The sequence below is a fragment of the Lepidochelys kempii genome, chromosome 12 (genome assembly GCF_965140285.1).
Source record: "Lepidochelys kempii isolate rLepKem1 chromosome 12, rLepKem1.hap1, whole genome shotgun sequence".
NCBI classification, from domain to species: Eukaryota; Metazoa; Chordata; order Testudines; family Cheloniidae; genus Lepidochelys; species Lepidochelys kempii.
Genome location: NC_136391.1, coordinates 3,830,573 through 3,851,361, shown reverse-complemented (window position 1 = coordinate 3,851,361; position 20,789 = coordinate 3,830,573). Strand labels below are relative to the sequence as shown.

The 20,789-nt window shown below is 47.5% G+C and overlaps 1 non-coding gene across 1 annotated transcript; it reads right to left on the bottom strand.

Annotated features, from left to right (window-relative positions):
• Window positions 1–15,040: 15,040 nt before the first annotated feature.
• On the bottom strand, window positions 15,041–15,111 carry TRNAG-GCC (transfer RNA glycine (anticodon GCC)). The gene has a single exon. It is a non-coding gene; the product is annotated as a tRNA-Gly (tRNA).
• Between the last annotated feature and the right edge of the window lie 5,678 nt (window positions 15,112–20,789).

Below are 20,789 nucleotides of genomic sequence, written 5' to 3'. Positions count from 1 at the left end.
TAGCAAAGTGGGAACTATAATGGCAAGACAATACAGAAGTGAGGATTTCACATCCCAGTATTGATAAGTGAGTTCTTGCCAGACAGGATGCTATCAAACTAAGTTTCCTTTTACATTTTCTAGGCACTTCCCTTTCTCTGGAGCTGATAGGCACTATCAGGACAGGATTGTATTCCTAACAGCCCAATAGCACCTTCTTTCAATGTGACTACTTTGGAATGTGAGGATGTGACCGGTCGCTTCCCAGCTTATGGCTGCCTCTGTCGCTTAGCCAAAGGCCTTAGCCTAAGAACAGGGCCCCAGACTGTCACAGTAAGAGAAGGACCTTACATTGACAGACAGTGATTTTGATTCTTTCTTTTATACCTCTAACTAGCCAAGTGATAAGAATACACCTAAATTCTTAAAGTACAGGCCTTTACAGGCAGGCCTGAATATCTATATCCTAACACTCACAGCAACAAACAATCATACTCATTGAATAGCCCCATTACACTAATCTGAATTTTTTTTAAAAAATAGTTTATTATTTTATTTATTTATTACAGTTTGGAAGCCACAGGAACGTAAAACTGAAAATAGCAGTGTTTGGGCAAACCTGAATATCATGGTCTTTGCATTTTACATTTTTCACAGCCACATTAAGTGCCTCAGGAAGTTCTTTATTTGAGCCAAAATAACAAAAGATCTGATCTTGTGATACTTACACCATGCAGGAACTGAAATACTGTTGTATTATTTCAATCCATAAATGGATCTGCAAGGCATTAAAATAATAAAAACAAAAAATGTGACTCTACACCTACTCCTAACTGTGATTGAAAAAGAGATTTGTTTTACATTTTAAAATTCTCTTGAAGTGTGTGGAATCCAAACAGCACATCATGCTAGTGCATTAGGACGAAGTGGCATTGGCTGGAAACAAAACTGAACCTGGCTACTTTCATTGTACCAAGCTTAACAAAATGCAAAAATTAAATACAGCAAAAATGGTAAAAATTAAGTAGATTTTTAAAAACTTATTCGATTTTAATAATTTAAGGTACTGTAATAACAAAGGTAAGTGTCAAATGTATCCCTAGTGTATCTCCACTGGCTTACATTAAGTTTTATACAAATTGGGCTTATTGATAAAATATATTATCAAAGGTTTCCTTTCATTATGACTCTTACATCTTTTAAAGGAATTAAACAAAATTTTGGAAACCACGTGTCAAGCTGCTGAATATTACCAAATGAGGTGCAGGGTTTTTTTTCCATCCTGACTAGCATTTGCTACAGGAAAAAAAGATACTGCTGACCTGAATATGTAACTCTTCTGCTCGTCAGAGTTGGCAGGAACAAGGGCCGGGTTCAGTATCTAGGGGTTCCATTCCACTGACACAATGCAAAACCGGCTCGAGCCCCCACCCAGTGACCTGGGACAAATACATACCACCCCCGCTGGGTGCCTCTAAGAGCCAATACTTCCCCTCTTGTAAGAACAGAGTCTGAGTGTAGCAAAAGCCTTTTAATAACAGAGAGAAACAATGTGGCATGTTAGGGAAACACCACCAACAGGATTCATAACACAGCCCATGAGCAAAACCCATCCCAAGCAAATTGGGCCGTGTTCTTTCCCTTTGGTTCTTGAGTCCAGCAACCCAAAAGTCACCCGAAGTCCCAAAAGCCCAACAACCCAAAAGTCTCTGTCCCTGGTCAGCGCAGCCCCAAAGTTTGAAAGTTTATCTGCAGAGTCTTACCTCCCAACCTGGATGGAAATGGGAGGGTTAAGGGGCACCTTGCGTGGTCCGAAGCCAATTGCCCACTCCACTCTCGCAACTATACCACAAATCACTGTGCTCAGCCATCCCACAAACTGCTCTTCACCATATCTTCAGGCCCCCCACACTGCTTAACACAACACTCAGTGATTTCAGCTCTTAGTAATTAATTTTAGCCCTGTCATGATTTCAGCTTGTACTAGGGAAGCCTCAGTGCTGGTACACCATTAGGCCAAAGTGAATTCAGCTCAGCAGCCTGAGGGCATCAAAATTAGCTCTAATATTCCACAATGGAGAGAGAAAAGGAGGCACAATTAGCATACAGAGCCTATACCACCAGGTATTAATACCTCTCGCTCTCAGTTTTGGAACCCATGTCCCTTGCCTAGCGAGTGCTATTTAGTTGATGGCGAGTCCCTCCATCAAAACAAAAGGCCAAATACAGTTCCACTGTCCTTGATTCACATAATCAGGATAATAACAATTTATTCTTCCTGCCCCAATAACAGAGAAACTGGGGATTCCACAGCAACCAAAGTGACCATTTGGGCAGCTATGGGCTCATGCTAGGTGGGGTGGGTGTGCCTATGCAAATGAGATCAGCCCCTGAAGTTCTTTTCCACAACTTGCCACAACTCCTCACCAGATGTCAGAGTGGAGCTCATCCTGACTTTGCTTACAAATGTATGCACAGGTTTATCTGTCTACATTTCTGGTGCACTGGTGTTATATTGGCTAAACAGATGGAAGGCAAAGAAAGAGATGCAGTACTGTCTGCAGGCACTCTTCCTACAAGAGGCCTTGTCAGCTAAATCCTCATGTTCTATCTAGGACCCAAAGAGGCCATCTTTCATTTATTTCCAATCCATCCTTAGGGCCTAAAGAGCCTATCCAAGTGCCTAAATTGACACTGGCTTCTGGATCCAGGGCCAAAATGAATAAGATACATAGGTCTGTTAGAACAGAGGATCCATTTGACTCCTCTTCCACTTCCCCCAGTTTTGAATGGTCTTCATACATCTACGGGGATCCACTCCTAAAACTCTTTCTTAAAAGGAGAAGCAGGACAAAGCTCCAGCTGTGGAGGATCCATTGTTTTACTCAGGTAAGCAGGGCCAACCAGCTCTTAAGCATCCTTCTGCAGCCCTGAAACACACAGATCAGTTTCTACTGGCACTGTTTCCTACTCAGGTACATAGTTTAACTTTGTTGTCACTTCGTTTATGCTAGTGTTTATTTTCAGTTGGGACTGATTTTCATTTACACTAAAGGCCTGTGTACTCTGGCAGTGTGAAAGACGCTTAAAATGTTTGTAAATTATATTTATGCTAGTGCTCACTTTAAGGGTCTTTCACAGTGCTGAAGCTATGTGGGTTATTCTAACAGGAACCAAATCTCCCAATATTTGGCTTTCCTGTCATCAGTATCTGCAAATCCCATTGTAGCCATTTCGTCATCTTGCCTTGTTACATCGCTTTCATTTTGGAAAAAGACCATTGTAGTGGATTTAAAAAAAAACAGCTTTAGAAAACCTTCTGTACCTTCGGAGGGAAAAGAAAAAAAATACAGACCTGTACTGAAGACAGAGGATGTCTAAAGAAATCGATGGTAATTACATTCCAGAGTTGTAGATTTCCAAGGGATTTGTACATTTCAGCACCAGCCAAAGCCCTAGGCCAAAGCAGTGATTTTTTAAAATATAATAAACTTCATCACACTTTATTAATCACTTCTTACTGCTTCATTATCTCCACTCATGCTCCTGGCTGGCACTCCTGTTGCTGTTTCCTTTGGAAAGCTGCTTGGTTATCCCATGATTGCAAGAAAATGTTGCAATGATTAAAGTCAGAGTCATCTAAACAAAACTAATGGCCGTGACCAGGAGCAGAGTTAAGTCAATCCCTATTGAGAAAAGCACTCACACATGTGCATAACTAACTGGCTTGGTCAGGACCTCACACCCAGCAGCCCCAAACCACCTGGAAGGTGACTGAATGGAGCTTTGGGTACTATTCTGTCTCTGCACCAGCACGGCTCACTGGCTCCAAGGTTGGCTGCAGGGGTGGATTTCATTTCCCTAAACCCTTTGCACTCCAGCAATATAGAGGGGAGTAACTGGGCTGTACGTAGGAGGAACACATTTCACTTTTAGGACCCAATCCCGTTCTCATTAATGTCAATGGAAGTTTTGCCACTGACTTCAATAGGACCAGGATCAGGCCCTTAACAGCTCAGTGTTTCCCATTTGGATAATGGGGAGGATACTTACTTCACAGAGGGCCTGTTGGGTTTAATTCATTAACATTTGGAACACACATAGAGATCCTTGGATGAAAGAGTCACAGAATGGAGAACTGTAAGCCTAAATCTGCAAACCTTTACTCAGGTGAGCAGTTTCATTGATCTCCATGGGATGATGCATGTGAGTGAGTAAAGATTTGAAGAGTCAGGTCCTACAGTGTGTATTATGAATAGCATAATGGCTTTACACAGACCTAGCCGGCAGCATTACAACACATCACTGGCACTTTTAAATAATGAATAATGCAATACAAATCTGAAGTGGTGTCAGGGTTCCCCCTCACCTCTGAACTCGGATACAGATGTGGGGACCCACATGAAAGACCCCCTAATCTTATATTCTACCAGTTTAGGTTAAAACTTCTCCAAGACACAAATTTCTTTCATTGTCCTTAGAATCATAGAATCATAGAATATCAGGGTTGGAAGGGACCCCTGAAGGTCATCTAGTCCAACCCCCTGCTCGAAGCAGGACCAATTCCCAGTTAAATCATCCCAGCCACGGCTTTGTCAAGCCTGACCTTAAAAACCTCTAAGGAAGGAGATTCTACCACCTCCCTAGGTAACGCATTCCAGTGCTTCACCACCCTCTTAGTGAAAAAGTTTTTCCTAATATCCAATCTAAACCTCCCCCACTGCAACTTGAGACCATTACTCCTCGTTCTGTCATCTACTACCATTGAGAACAGTCTAGAGCCATCCTCTATGGAACCCCCTTTCAGGTAGTTGAAAGCAGCTATCAAATCCCCCCTCATTCTTCTCTTCTGCAGGCTAAACAATCCCAGCTCCCTCAGCCTCTCCTCATAAGTCATGTGTTCCAGACCCCTAATCATTTTTGTTGCCCTTTGCTGGACCCTCTCCAATTTATCCACATCCTTCTTGTAGTGTGGGGCCCAAAACTGGACACAGTACTCCAGATGAGGCCTCACCAATGTCGAATAGAAGGGAACGATCACGTCCCTCGATCTGCTCGCTATGCCCCGACTTATACATTCCAAAATGCCATTGGCCTTCTTGGCAACAAGGGCACACTGCTGACTCATATCCAGCTTCTCGTCCACTGTCACCCCTAGGTCCTTTTCCGCAGAACTGCTGCCTAGCCATTCGGTCCCTAGTCTGTAGCGGTGCATGGGATTCTTCCATCCTAAGTGCAGGACCCTGCACTTATCCTTATTGAACCTCATCAGATTTCTTTTGGCCCAATCCTCCAATTTGTCTAGGTCCTTCTGTATCCTATCCCTCCCCTCCAGCGTATCTACCACTCCTCCCAGTTTAGTATCATCCGCAAATTTGCTGAGAGTGCAATCCACACCATCCTCCAGATCATTTATGAAGATATTGAACAAAACCGGCCCCAGGACCGACCCTTGGGGCACTCCACTTGATACCGGCTGCCAACTAGACATGGAGCCATTGATCACTACCCGTTGAGCCCGACAGTCTAGCCAGCTTTCTACCCACCTTATAGTGCATTCATCCAGCCCATACTTCCTTAACTTGCTGACAAGGATACTGTGGGAGACCGTGTCAAAAGCTTTGCTAAAGTCAAGAAACAATACATCCACTGCTTTCCCTTCATCCACAGAACCAGTAATCTCATCATAAAAGGCGATTAGATTAGTCAGGCATGACCTTCCCTTGGTGAATCCATGCTGGCTGTTCCTGATCACTTTCCTCTCATGCATGTGCTTCAGGATTGATTCTTTGAGGACCTGCTCCATGATTTTTCCAGGGACTGAGGTGAGGCTCACTGGCCTGTAGTTCCCTGGATCCTCCTCCTTCCCTTTTTTAAAGATTGGCACTACATTAGCCTTTTTCCAGTCATCCGGGACTTCCCCGGTTTGCCACGAGTTTTCAAAGATAATGGCCAATGGCTCTGCAATCACAGCCGCCAATTCCTTCAGCACTCTCGGATGCAACTCGTCCGGCCCCATGGACTTGTGCACGTCCAGCTTTTCTAAATAGTCCCTAATCACCTCTATTTCCACAGAGGGCTGGCCATCTCTTCCCCATTTTGTGATGCCCAGCGCAGCAGTCTGGGAGCTGACCTTGTTAGTGAAAACAGAGGCAAAAAAAGCATTGAGTACATTAGCTTTTTCCACATCCTCTGTGGAAAGTATATTGGACAGTATATTGCTGCCACCACCAAGTGATTTACATAATATATTCAGGAAAGGGTCCCTTGGAATCCTTATCCCCCCAAAATACCCCCCCAAGTCCCTTCACCCCCTTTCATGGGGCGGCTTGAGAATAATATACCAATCAGTTGCCTTAGCAATGTGAACACAGACCAGACCCTTTGTCTTCAGGACACTGAAATCAATCAGGTTCTTAAAAGAAGAACATTATTATGAAGAAAAAAGTAAAAGAATCACACCTGCAAAATCAGGATGGAAGGTAACTTTACAGGGTAATAAAAGGATTTAAAACACAGAGGATTCCCCTCTGGGCTCAGCTTCACAGTTACATAAACAGGAATGAAACTACCTCTTTAACATAGGAAAATTCACAAGCCAAAACAAAAGAACACGTAATGCATTTCCTTGCACCAATTCCTTCCTTGCACCAATTCATTTTCCCTACTCACAGTCTCTGTGGTTTTAGATGGATTATTCCAGGTATCAGGTTTCAGAGTGGTAGCCATGTTAGTCAGTAACAGCAAAAAAACCCCAAAAAACAAAGTGGGTTTTAGCCCATGAAAGCTTATGCCCAAATAAATTTGTTAGTCTCTAAGGTGTCACAAAATATCAAGGTTGGAAGGTACCTTAGGAGGTCACCTAGTTCAACTCCCTGCTCAAAGCAGGACCAATCCCCAATTTTTACCCCAGATCCCTAAATGGCCCCCTCAAGGATTGAACTCACAACCCCAGGTTTAGCAGGGCAATGCTCAAACTACTGAACTATCCCTCCACCCCAATGTTCTACAAGTACTCCTTGTTTTTTTATTCCAGGTATATATTTCAGGAGCTATTGTACCTGTTTGGCTTCTCCCTCCATCTGGAGAGGGAACAACCACAGAACAACAAAACAAATCCTTCCCCCACCCAGATTTGAAAGCATCTTCTTTCCTCATTGGTCCTTCTGGTCAGGTGCCAACTAGGTTATTTGAACTGCTTAACCCTTTACAGGTAAGGCAATCCAGTACAGCTGCCAAGCATACATAAAGGTTGCTACCTTCCCCCTATATTCATGACAAGTGGCTACCAGACAGTTAACTTTGTGTATTTATCATAGTTACTTGGTAATTCATAGGCTAAGCCTTTATAATGTCCATTGCTCAGTGTTTGGTGTGAGAGATACTGCTGATATCTTTGGGGACCATATTGTACTAAGGCTATGAAGGGTTTATGTATAATTGTGTTCTGCGCTATGGGGCAGGGTTACCATAGTTCCTCCAGGAACGAAAAACAAAACAACCAACCAAAAACAATAGGAGGTGATTCAGGTGAATCCCTGAGCCTGAACAACTCTAGAGAGGCACCAGAACCTGGAGTGGTTTGCACAGACTGGTTCAAGTTGGGTTTTCCAGAGCCAAGGAGACAAAGCTGTTTTGGTATAAAAAGATGAGCTTGAAGTGACACAGGGCTTTCTTTCTGACCCAGCAAATGGACAGGACCTTCTGTCCCGGGGGGCCTCCAGCCCTTGCAGAAGGGTTGGGAAGACTCAGGCTCACTACGGTCAAATAAGACTGATGGGTGACTCCTGGTATGTTCAGTGTGTTGTTTATCTGATTATTGCTTTCCCCCCCCTGTATTTCTTTTACCTTAAGAATAAAGGTGCTTGCTAGAAAGAGCTGTATGGTAACTTATAACTGCTGGTAATGCACTGTTCATAGCCTGTGGGGTGAAAGCAATGCACAGATGCTGGGCTTTAGGCAGACTGGCTTGCTGATGGGATCATAGTTGAAATGAGAGGCCTGGACTTGACATAACCCACAGCGTTCTTATATATGGACTTAGCATAACCCACAGCCATCTTGTGTGCTCAGCCACCGTGAGTTGGAAATAAAAACTACAGAGTCAAGAGAATTTGACCATACCACAGGGTGGACAGATAAAAAGTATCAGCTGCAGCATCACTAACGGGGATAGATGTAAATTCACAGAGTCATGCGAATGGGCCAGAACGGAGACGCTAACCACGAGTTTCCGCAGCTTTTCCCTGACAATGAAAGGATGAGGTGTTGCTGTTGCAAGTGTATCCCCCTGATGAAGCATGATACAAACACCCAGAGAACTTGTTACTAACTTTGGAAAATACCAAAGCTGCTGAGTAGGCAGTCTTCAGCATGTGAACCCCTGTATAGTGAACATGATGAATTAGTGAAATCATTGGTTAAAGCATAGATAAGCGCCTCATGTTAACTAGATCACGAGGGCCAGAAAACAAGCTTGTTAGAACTTAACTCCTGAATACAGTGCATGACCAAACCTGCCAGGGTTTTTAACCCCTGCATGACTAGACTGTGCAGAAGCCAGAGCCCAGACGCCATGACCCTGACGGGTCATTGAGAGACGTCCGTCTCATTGGGAGTGATGAGCATAAGATGCTTGGCGTGTGTATTCTGTTGATTTGTTGCTAATTGTTAATAAATACTTGTACACGTATAAGGATATTCACTGTGAAGACTTTTTCACTGAGAAAAGACACGGCAGACCCGTAGAGCACCTAGTCCACTGGGAATGGATGTTTGCTCTGAGTCCACCGAGAATGGGTGTTAGCCCCGGGGCATAGCTATGGGTGGGCCTGGGTAGGCTGTGGCCCATCCGCTTAGCATCCAGGCTCCCCCAACCCCTTCTCTGCTCTGGCCCCAGCACTTGCCCCGCTCTGCCACCTGCCTGGTACTCCCCTGCTCCCAGGCTCCCACCTTGCTCCCTGGCAGGAGTGCTGGGTTGGGGCACACGAGCGCCTGTTTTTCCAGGCCCTGGGTTGGCCCAGTGGCTAATCCGCCACTGGGAGGAGGGCGAGCGGGTGGGTGGGCAGCAGAGGTAGAGGAGATCTTCAAGAAAGGTAGGCCGCCACCTGTGGGAGCCAGGCCCAGCTTGGGGCGGTTGGACCTGGAAGGGAGCTGGGAGCCATGCGCACTGGAGAGCAGTGTCTCGTCCCAGAGCTGGGTGTGTACCTGGGGCCCCAGGGAGCCCCTGGCCAGAAGGTCCATCCATCACCTCCCGCAAGGCTGGCTGCAGGGGGAGAGGGGAGGTGCGCCCCCCCCATCCCTTCTGCCCTCCCAGCTCCCCCGTAATTGCCTGCCGACCCAAAGTTGGGGCTCACCCAAATATCCCATGCTGGCTATGCCACTGTGTTAGCCCTGAACCCACAGAAGGGTATAGCCCTGAGCCCCTAGAGGGGTAATGTTGGGTCCCTTACGCCCTGAGTACCCATGCAGACGGGTAGGGGTGGAGTCATAAATTGTGTGGGTAACAACAGTGCAAGACAGGAAGCTGTGCAGCTTTAAAGGGTAGCTGCAGCTGTATTCTCCCTCTGTGTTTTCTCAAGGGCACCTACTTACTATTTTCAGCTGTCACCTCTCTTGGATGCAGACCTAAGTCTCACTCTCACTCACTCCTGAGCTGCCTGTCAACCCATGTAGGAAGAAGAAAGAATGTCAGTCTTCAGTGCTCTCCAGAGTTAAATTAAACTTCACAGCCTTAACACCTCCCCTGCTAATCTGAGGTTATTAACTCATTGCCCGTACCTTTGTATGAAAACAGGGAACAGCAAACTGTCTCACTAAGCAGATGGTTTACAAAACAGGGTTTTTAACTGGTCTGGCAATCCCAATCTTCAGCTCACTGTGTCCAGGGTCTTAGAATAGACTATCAGGGTTGGAAGGGACCTCAGGAGGTCATCTAGTCCAACCTCCTACTGAAAGCAGGACCAATCTCTAACTTTTGCCCCAGATCCCTACATGGCCCTCTCAAGGATTGAACTCACAACCCTGGGTTTAGCAAGCCAATGCTCAAATCACTGAGCTATGCCTTCCTGTCTTGTCCTGTCCTGTCCTGTCCTGTCCTATTCTGTTCTCAGCTCACTCCAACCCACAATGCCTGAGCTGGGCAGAGTGCTGGGCGCATTGTAGGTTAAGCCCGGATTGTATTCTCTTTCTTCAGTCTGGGTTTGCTGGCTACACTGAGGGTAGCTGCTGTCATTGGGCCAGGCACCATCAGACACAGATCAACTCCAATCAGATCTGGAGAGGCCAATGCTGTAGTCACCTAGTTTCCTTGGTGGGGGAAACATAAGAACATAAGAATGGCCATACGGGGTCAGACCAAAGGTCCAGCCAGCCCAGTATCCTGTCTACCGACAGTGGCCAATGCCAGGTGCCCCAGAGGGAGTGAACCTAACAGGTAATGATCAAGTGGGTTGTGAGTTCAATTCTTGAGGGGGCCATTTAGGGATCCAGGGCAAAAACTGGGGATTGGTCCTGCTTTGAGCAGGGGGTTGGACTAGATGACCTCCTGAGGTCCCTTCCAACCCTGGTATCCTATGATTCTAAGTGATCTCTCTCCTGCCATCCATCTCCACCCTCTGACAAACAGAGGCTAGGGATACCATTCCTTACCCATCCTGGCTAATAGCCATTAATGGACTTAAACCTCCATGAACTTATCCCATTCTTTTTTGAACCCTGTTATAGTCCTAGCCTTCACAACCTCCTCAGGCAAGGAGTTCCACAGGTTGACTGTGCGCTGAGTGAAGAAGAACTTCCTTTTATTTGTTTTAAACCTGCTGCCCATTAATTTCATTTGGTGGCCCCTAGTTCTTATATTATGGGAACAAGTAAATAACTTTTCCTTCTTCACTTTCTCCACACCACTCATGATTTTATAGACCTCTATCATATCCCCCCTTAGTCTCCTCTTTTCCAAGCTGAAAAGTCCTAGCCTCTTTAATCTCTTCTCATATTGTTGCCGGCACAGAGTGCCTGAGGCAAGCAACAGCTGGGTTCATTGCCTGGTGTGCGTCGCGCCAATGACCACAACAGGGTGGAGAAGCAGAGAGATTTATTTGGAGCTCCAAATAGGGCGCAGGGAGACTGAGCTGTCTCAAATCCTGCAGCCCTGCATGCAGATACCAGTATACATTTTATACCTTTGCCTACTTCACTACACAAGCTTATGCAACCAATTACCGGTTGCCCCGTACAATACCGTAGCCAATCGGCTAGAGCAGCCAGTTGTGTTTTTCCTCAGTAGTATTGCCCGAGCCTTGCCTTATTTCGGTCTGTTACTAGTTTTTGCTAAACATTTCTGCCTCATCTCTACGTTTCCCAGGCCGAAGCTGGCCTTGGCTGGCGACCCGTCTGCAAACCTGTCTGTTTGTGTGTTAGCTTCCTCACAGTTGTGAAGGGTCACAGAAAGTTCAAGGAGCAGAGGGGCCTCAGTTTGTCCGGGCCTAGAGCAAGGGGGCTTCATCGACCCTCGTGGTCTTCCACCCTCCCGAGTTACCTAGAGAAGTGCCCAGTGTCACCAACAATATGGGACCCGTTCCAAACCCCTAATCATTTTAATTGCCCTTTCCTGAACCTTTTCTAATGCCAGTATAACTTTTTTGAGATGAGGGGACCACATCTGTACACAGTATTCAAGATGTGGGCGTACCATGGATTTATATAAGGGCAATAAGATATTCTCCATCTTATTCTCGGTCCCTTTTTTAATGATTCTTAACATCCCATTTGGTTTTTTGACTGCCGCTGCACACTGCGTGGACGTCTTCAGAGAACTATCCACGATGACTGCAAGATCTTTCTCCTAATTAGCTGTATCTAAATTAGCCCCCATCATATTCTATGTATAGTTGGGGTTATTTTTTCCAATGTGCATTACTTTACATTTATCCACATTAAATTTCATTTGCCATTTTGTTGCCCAATCACTTAGTTTGGTGAGATCTTTTTGAAGTTCTTCACAGTCTGCTTTGGTCTTGACTATCTTGAGCAATTTAGTATCATCTGCAAACTTTGCCACCTCACTGTTTACCCCTTTCTCCAGATCATTTATGAATAAGTTGAATAGGATTGGTCCTAGGACTGACCCTTTGTTCCCTGTCTTTTAACCAGTTCTCAATCCATGAAAGGATCTTCCCTTTTATCCCATGACAACTTAATTTACATAAGAGCCTTTGATGAGGGACCTTGTCAAAGGCTTTCTGGAAATCTAAGTACCCTATGTCCACTGGATCCCCCTTGTCCACATGTTTGTTGACCCTGTCAAAGAACTCTAATAGATTAGTAAGAAACGATCTCGCTTTACAGAAACCATGCTGACTTTTGCGCAACAATTTATGCTCTTCTATGTGTCTGACAATTTTATTCATAGATTCACAGATACTAAGGTCAGAAGGGACCATTATGATCATCTAGTCCGACCTCCTGCACTACTATTGTTTCAACTAATTTGCCCAATACTGACGTTAGACTTTCTGGTCTGTAATTGCCAGGATCACCTCTAGAGCCCTTCTTCAATATTGGCGTTACATTAGCTATCTTCCAGTCACTGGGTACAGAAGCTGATTTAAAGGACAGGTTACAAACCATAGTTAATAGTGCCGCAAATTCACATTTGCAATCTTTAAGAACTCTTGGGTGAATGGCATCTGGTCCTGGTGACTTGTTACTGTTCAGTTTCTCAATTAATTCCAAAAAAGTATAGCTCTCATTTGCCTATGCAAATGCTCACCCATAATGCATTCTGCCAGATAGGTGTGTCAGCGAGTGCACGTCACTCGTAAGGGTCCCCTCCCCACAGCCTGCTCCCTCAGGGTATCCATTGACTACCCCTCAGTGGTATTTAAAGGGTTGGTATCGCTGGGCAGAGACACAGTGAGCAGGAGGCCAATGGGGTGTGAGGATGCATAGAAGGTAAACACACAGGGATATCACAGGAGATTAGTGATGTCTTCTTACCACTGGCCTCTCCCCTCCTGGTCCAAAACAAAATCAGCCCAGGGATCAGGTACCAATGATTTTGTTGCCCTGGATTTGAGGAGTGTGTGTGTACCCCAGAATATGATCAAGCTAACTGCAACCATTTTGTGTGCATTCAGCCACCATGAATTAATATCTATGATGAGATAATTGCCTTCTATGATGAGATAACTGGCTCTGTGGATGAGGGGAAAGTGGTGGACATGTTGTTCCTTGACTTTAGCAAAGCTTTTGACACGGTCTCCCACAGTATTCTTGCCAGCAAGTTAAAGAAGTATGGGCTGAATGAATGGACTATAAGGTGGATAGAAAGTTGGCTAGATTGTCGGGCTCAACGGGTAGTGATCGATGGCTCCATGTCTAGTTGGCAGCTGGTATCAAGCGGAGTGCCCCAAGGGTCAGTCCTCAGGACGGTTTTGTTCAATATCTTCATTAATGATCTGGAGGATGGTGTGGATTGCACCCTCAGCAAGTTTGCAGATGACACTAAATTGGGAGGAGAGGTAGATACGCTGGAGGGTAGGGATAGGATACAGAGGGACCTAGACAATATGAGGATTGGGCCAAAAGAAATCTGATGAGGTTCAACAAGGACAAGTGCAGAGTCCTACACTTAGGACGGAAGAATCCCATGCACCGCTACAGACTAGGGACCGAATGGCTCGGCAGCAGTTCTGCAGAAAAGGACCTAGGGGTTACAGTGAACGAGAAGCTGGATATGAGTCACCAGTGTGCCCTTGTTGCCAAGAAGGCCAATGGCATTTTGGGATGTATACGTAGGGGTATTGCCAGCAGATCGAGGGAGGTGATCGTTCCCCTCTATTCGACATTGGTGAGGCCTCACCTGGAGTACTGTGTCCAGTTTTGGGCCCCACACTACAAGAAGGATGTGGAAAAATTGGAAAACGTCCAGTGGAGGACAACAAAAATGAATAGGGGACTGGAACACATGACTTATAAGGAGAGGCTGAGGGAACTGGGATTGTTTAGTCTACGGAAGAGAAGAATGAGGGGGGATTTGATAGCTGCTTTCAACTACCTGAAAGGGGGTTCCAAAGAGGATGGAACTAGACTGTTCTCAGTGGTCTCAAGTTGCAGTGGGGGAGGTTTAGGTTGGATATTAGGAAACACTATTTCACTAGGAGGGTGGTGAAACACTGGAATGCGTTAACTAGGGAGGTGGTGGAATCTCCTTCCTTAGAAGTTTTCAAGGTCAGGCTTGAGAAAGCCCTGGCTGGGATGATTTAGTTGGAGATTGGCCCTGCTTTGAGCAGGGGGTTGGACTAGATGACCTCCTGAGGTCCCTTCCAACCCTGATATTCTATGATATTCTGTGAACTGAAGCAGCAAAGCTGGTTGAAAACCTCAGCCTAGGATGAGAAGTCTGGGGCTGTACATTTCACACTGCAGTCCCACACCCCTCCAGATAGACTGGCTTACATTTCAAAAGGCTGCTCCTAGACTGGCCAGGAATCAAATGCCGGCGGCCCCCATGGCAAGCGAGAATTCTGCACTGAGCCACCAATATCCTGGCTGCAGGAAAGGCTGGACCAGTCGTTTAAGGACTGAGCCCTGGTCTACACAACATTTAGATCGACCCAGTCACGGCACTCAGGGGTGTGAAAAATTTACACCCCAAGTGCCGTACATAAGCAAGCCTGACCCCGCTGTAGGTGCAGTTAGGTCAGCGAAGGAATTCTTCCAGTGACTTCGCTCGGGCCACTTGGAGAAGTGGGATATTGACACTGATGGAAACCCCCCACCATCAACGTCGGGGCATCGCTGGCGCTCAGGTGGCAGAGCTGCAGATGTGCTTCCATAGCGCAGACAGGCCCAGAGTCCCAGGGACGCCCCGGACCAGGAACTGCTCCTCACATACACTGAAGCTGCTACGTCAGTGAACGCTCCTCTCCACATGGTGCTAGAAATGGGATTTACTCGGTTTCATTTTTGTTAAGTCAGTCCCCTGGAAAGGGCTAACTAGGACAGAGGGTTAGGTTGGTGCATGGCAATCACTTTTAATTAAGAAAAAAAGCCTCACTCTTGCATTGGCCGGGAATCGAACCCGGGCCTCCCGCGTGGCAGGCGAGAATTCTACCACTGAACCACCAATGCTACAGCTGGAAAAAACTGCTTCCCCAGCTGTTTCGTTCACACTGCACACATGGTGACAGTCAGGAAGTTTCGGGTTACGCCCCTGCTTTGGAAACATGTAATTCTGGCCTTAGGCTTCTTAAACCTTGCCCCATAAACCGTGGAAGCAAGAGCACCCCTTGGCTCTTCATTTCACTGTCTTGCTCTTTATTTTAGAGGGTTCATTTCACTTCCCAACAGGCCATTTGCAGAAGTGCTCCGCTCAGACAAGGACATGGTTGGCTCAGCTAACAGTAGAGTGAAGTTCTCCGCAAGCCAGGATCTCTGCACTCCACTGGGGAAGCCAGGGAAAGTAACGTAGCCTGGCAATAAACGAACAGCAAGTCTGACTGGTCCACGAGTAAGAACACCTGATAACATGCAGGCACCCCATGACACCACCCTGAAGGTGACAAAAGCTCCATGTGCCACGAGCAGAGGCTACGGGGGTAGGAAAGTACCCTGTGCCTGGAACTGTTGCTTCAGAAATTAAAACTGCCCTCCATGGATATGTCTGAATGGATGCCCAGGACGCTAACGAGTCCTCAGACCCCCCAAGGGTTCTTTACTCACGTGTGCGAGGACAGGAGAGGAGATGGGCATTGTGACTCATACCCAGCTCCACCAATGCCACTAGGCACAGGCTGGCATGTTGCAATGGGTGTGAGCAGGAGGCTCCTACGTTCTGTCCCAGAACTGGCCACTGATTGGCTCAGTGACTGGGGAGCAGCCAGCTGTAAACCCGGGATACTGTGGCTTCCTCTTCTAGTGACCTCTTGGTTCCAGCTAAAAGTGGCTGTTATCCAGCAGCTGCCAATAGGCGAAAGGCAGGTTGGCAGGGCTCCAGCCAGAGGAGAAAGTGCTGGGATGTGCCTTCCCTGGCTGCAGCCCTGCAACCTCCCAGCAGGGCTGCAGCCAGGGAAGGAAGCGTTGGGATATGCCAAGCCTGGGCCTCCAGTGCCAGGGCAGGGTGCAGCCTCCGTGAGCCGTGCACATTTTAACTGAAAAAGAGCCATAGGCAGCTCGCGATCCATGGTTTGCCCACCCCTGCCATATACAAACGAAACTGCCAGCCCCTAAATCCCAGACAAGAGTGATCGCACTCCCACGTCTTCCATGGATTTTCCTATCTTGGCTACTAGGAGAATGGTGTTGCCAGCTGTGGATGTGTGGCCTGGAAGCCCTGCATGCACTAGAAAAGTCATTTGTGGCTTGTAGCTTGCAGCGTTTTGCTTCTTTTTTTTGATTGGCTCCCGGCAAGTGGGGGAGAGAGTCAGGGGTGCACAGTGGGCCCATCACAGTCCCAGACTGCAGGCTGGGGGGATCTAGTCACAGAGTGTTGGGGTTCTAAGGGATTGGCTTGTTTTGGCCTTGTTTTGAAATGGGATTAGCTTGATTTTTGGTTTATTGTGAAAGTTGGGGTGCTTATTTACCAGGTGAAAGTTGGCAACTGTGCTTGTTACTTGTGTAGTAGATTGTCTTTCCAAAAAGGTTTTTTAACGTTACCTATTTGAATGGTGTCTAATCTTCCCAGGTTCCACTGAAGGACCTCTGCAGAGTCTCAGGGTTATTTGTGAGCTCTAACACCTTAATTGAAGGGGTCATAGGTGAAAAACCATGCTCAGAAGTGTCCCGAGCCTCTGTTTGCTAGAAGCTGGGAATGGGCAACAGGGGATGGATCACTTGATGATACCTGTTCTGTTCATTCCCTCTGGGGCACCTGGCACTGGCCACTGTTGGAAGACAGGATACTGGGCTGGCTGGACCATTGGTCTGACCCAGTCTGGCCGTTCTTATGTTCTTGTTACGTTCTTATGTGCAGCCCAGAGAGAGGAGCCCATGCAGCTCTGTGGTTCCCCCAGCACCCTCGCTCCCCATGGAAAGCCCCGACACCTGGGCTGCAGCTTCTCCCGCCTCTGCTACTACCTTGCCCGCAGCCTCCCCTCTCAGCATGCAGTGCCAGGACCGCGGCAGGGGCTCTGTTGTTGGACAAGGATGCAGGTGCTTCAGCTCATTGCTTCCCTGTGGTAGCGGTCTCTGGCAACAGGTAGATTTGAGGGCCTGCAGGCAGGAAAGCCACATCCCAGAGCTTCCTTTCCTGCCTACAGCCCAACAAACCTGCCTTTCGCATATTGGTCCCGGTGCCAGGGCAGGATGCAGCCCAGAGGGGGCAGGGAGAGGTACTATGCAGCCCCAGCACTTCCTTCCCTGGCTGCAGCCCCACAAACCTTCCTGTGGCCAGGGTCTTTCTTCCAAAAGCAGTTGTTAATAAGCAGCATGGCTGTGCCGAAGTCTGAATCCCATTCTCAGAAGACTGGGAACCGCTCCCTGCTGGTGCACTAGGAGGTATTTCAGGCTCCGATTGAGCTTCTTGTGCTGGTTTAGCTGCTTCTGCAGGTGCAGACTCTGTGGCACCCTTTGGTGCTGGCTCCCATGACTCTGGTGGGGATGCAAGCACGGGCTCTGGTGCTGGCTGCTCCCCCGTTCCGATCCTTGGGCTGGTTCTGGCTGGGTCCCAGGAACTGGATCTACAACTGCTGTCATAGACTCTGGTCTGGGGTCTGGTTTGACCAGCTCTGGCTGGGTCCCTGTAGGAGGCTCAGGAATGGGGTTAGGTGTGGAGGCCTGTTTAGCCTGGCTGCGGGTGACCATCCCCACCCTTTCTGTTAGCCTCACATGGTTGGCTAGGTCTTCAAGTTTTTCCTAATATCCAGCCTAAACCTCCCCCACTGCAACTTGAAACCATTACTCCTCATTCTGTCATCAGCTACCCCTGAGAACAGTCTAGATCCATCCTCTTTGGAACCACCTCTCAGGTAGTTGAAAGCAGCTATCAAATCCCCCCTCATTCTTCTCTTCTGCAGACTAAACAATCCCAGTTCCCTCAGCCTCTCCTCATAACTCATGTGTTCCAGTCCCCTAATCATTTTTGTTGCCCTTCGCTGGACTCTCTCCAATTTATCCACATCCTTCTTGTAGTGTGAGGCCCAAAACTGGACACAGTACTCCAGATGAGGCCTCACCAGTGTCGAATAGAGGGCAACGATCAAGTCCCTCGATCTGCTGGCAATGCCCCTACTTATACAGCCCAAAATGCCATTGGCCTTCTTGGGAACAAGGGCACACTGCTGACTCATATCCAGCTTCTCGTCCACTGTCACCGCTCTCTCCCAGTTGTAGCCAGGGGGTAGCCTGCATCCTAAACTCCTCAGACCCGGCCCCACCCCAAAACCTGCATCCCCAACCCTCTGCTCCAGCTCTGAGCCCCCTCCCGCACACCAAGCCCCTCATCCTCAGCCCCGCCCCAGAGCCCACACCCCCAACCAGAGCCCTCACCCCCCCCCATCCCAACCTTCTGCCCCAGCCCTGGGCCCCCTCCCATACTCTGAACCCCTCGGCCCCACCCCACCACATGAATTTTGTTATGTGCACCAATGTGAAAGGGACGTGTCACACACCACCTCCACATTGGTGCACATAACAAAATTCATTCCGCACACGGGTGGGGAAAATGAGAGGGAACCTGCTTCTGGCTAAAGTACTCAGAAGGCCCCCATAACCAGAGGGTCTGAGCACCTCATAATCTAATGTATTTGTGCCTCACAGTGCTATTAGCTCCATTCGACAGATGGTGAGCTGAGGCCCAGGGACACCAAGGCCCAGATGCTTAAAGGTAGTTAGGGTGCAAACTGCCACTGATTTCATATGAGACCCCATGACTTGCCCCAGGAGACAAAGTCTCTGGTAGAGACAGAAAGTGAACCTGGGGTTACTGCTGCCCAGGCTGGTGCTCTAACCACTGCTTCATCGTTTCTCAGTCTCCCCTGCAAACCACCCTGTAAACCCCATTTCTTCCAGGACGTCTTCTCTTCTCTTCACTAATTCCCCACAACCTCTTCAGAACCGTTGCTAAGGAAACTTGCCTTTCCTTGTAAAGCACCTTGCAATTGATGGTACTATGGTGTGATTTTCTTCTGTTAATAATCATTAAAATCATAACTAATAGGGTTGAGCCAGGGCTCTGCTACTTATATTGGGTGTGGTCTCACAGAGATTGTGCCTAGGAATACAGCCAGATCTTTGAGGCCACATGCTTGGTCTATTTTTCCCTCATGTCTATAATACAGCTTGATAGCCAGCAGGTACTTCGTCAATTATGCTATGACGTTTTACTTTTTTTTCAGGTTAATTGAATTCTGTAATGCCTAAAAAATGATGAAAGGGAAAATATGATCCAATTTCCAAGGAAACTGAAAATGTAAGGGAAAGTTTCCTCTAGCGCTCTTTGAAGCACAGATATGAGCTTGCAGCTGACATCTCTGAAAATTGACATTTGGATCAACTATCTCAGGAACAAATCTCTTCTTTAAAAGTGGGAGTCAGAGGCCTGCAGCGAAGCAGAGAGATCTGTGGTTTGGTACAAGAGCTATGGCTGTGGGAGGCAGGGGACAGACTTCAGAGCTAGATAGCTGCTTCTCCTGATCTGGTGCAGAGAGTAGAGCTTCCATGTTAATGTGCACACTTAGGGCAACCACAAAACTAGGAGAATGCTGGGTAGCATACTGGTGAAAAGCTGGGCTGGACAATTTGTGCCAGGAACCTGCATTGCTTCTGGGACAATGCTAATCTTGGACAACAGGTCCTAGGGTTGAGCTCATAGCTGTTGGGTCTCCACAAACACAAGAGGCCAAGACATCCACTCTGTCTCCAAAAACCAGTCGTTCCAACTCCATCCTTGTTTCTTGTTCCTCTCTCCTTCCATTTCTACTCTCCCTCTAGTGAGCTCTGGATTTGTTTGTTACTCCCCTTTCACTCACTCCCTTCAATCTAGTGCGGAGAGCTGGTGAAAGGTTCACTTCCACCTTTGCCCCCCTTCTCTTTCCTTTTCCTTTCTCCAGTGCTGGAAATTGAGAACAGAAACACTGAGCCAAAGCGCCAGAAAGTAGGCACCAAAGCTAGGCATTGAAAATGGAAGGAGGGGATGTCTTCACTGCAGATTTAGCCCAGGTGCTTACCCAGATGTTGCCCCTAATCCCCTCCCTATCCACACACAAAACCCTCTCACCTAAGTTTAGTGATGCTTCCAACCCAGGCTCGCTGGTCCATCCAGAGTCAGAGGTTAGCATCTGGGTGCTTTCACCGAGGCTGTAACCCACTCACTTTTCAATGAAGACACAGGCTAAACAACTCAAGCGTTGAAAGTCCTCCATGTGCCTTCAAACAATTCCTCCCATGTGCCCAGAAGGAGAGGCAAGTTTTCCCACAATTCACTGGGAAAGACTCCTAGAGCGGCTCAGCGCACTGTAGCACAAAGACCCATGGGCTGTGACCCCACAAGTCCCAGAGACATACAGCGGGCATAGCACGTGAGGCTACAGTAACTTGGGTAGGGCTTTGCAATCTGGCTGCTCACACCTGGGCGAAGCTAACCCAGGTGGGCTCAGACTTGGGTGCTGATCACTCAGGTTAACTGCAGTGAAGACATACATATGGGCCTAAGGTGCACCAAAATCAGGAAAGCAGTAAAAACCAGGTTCTGAAGCATCAACCTGCTGGAAATCATCCACTGAAATGCCCAGGCAAACTGCAAAGAGCTGCAAAATAGGGCTCAGAGCATCGATGTCTGCTGAAGTGCCAACTTGAGCACCACTGAGAAAGCA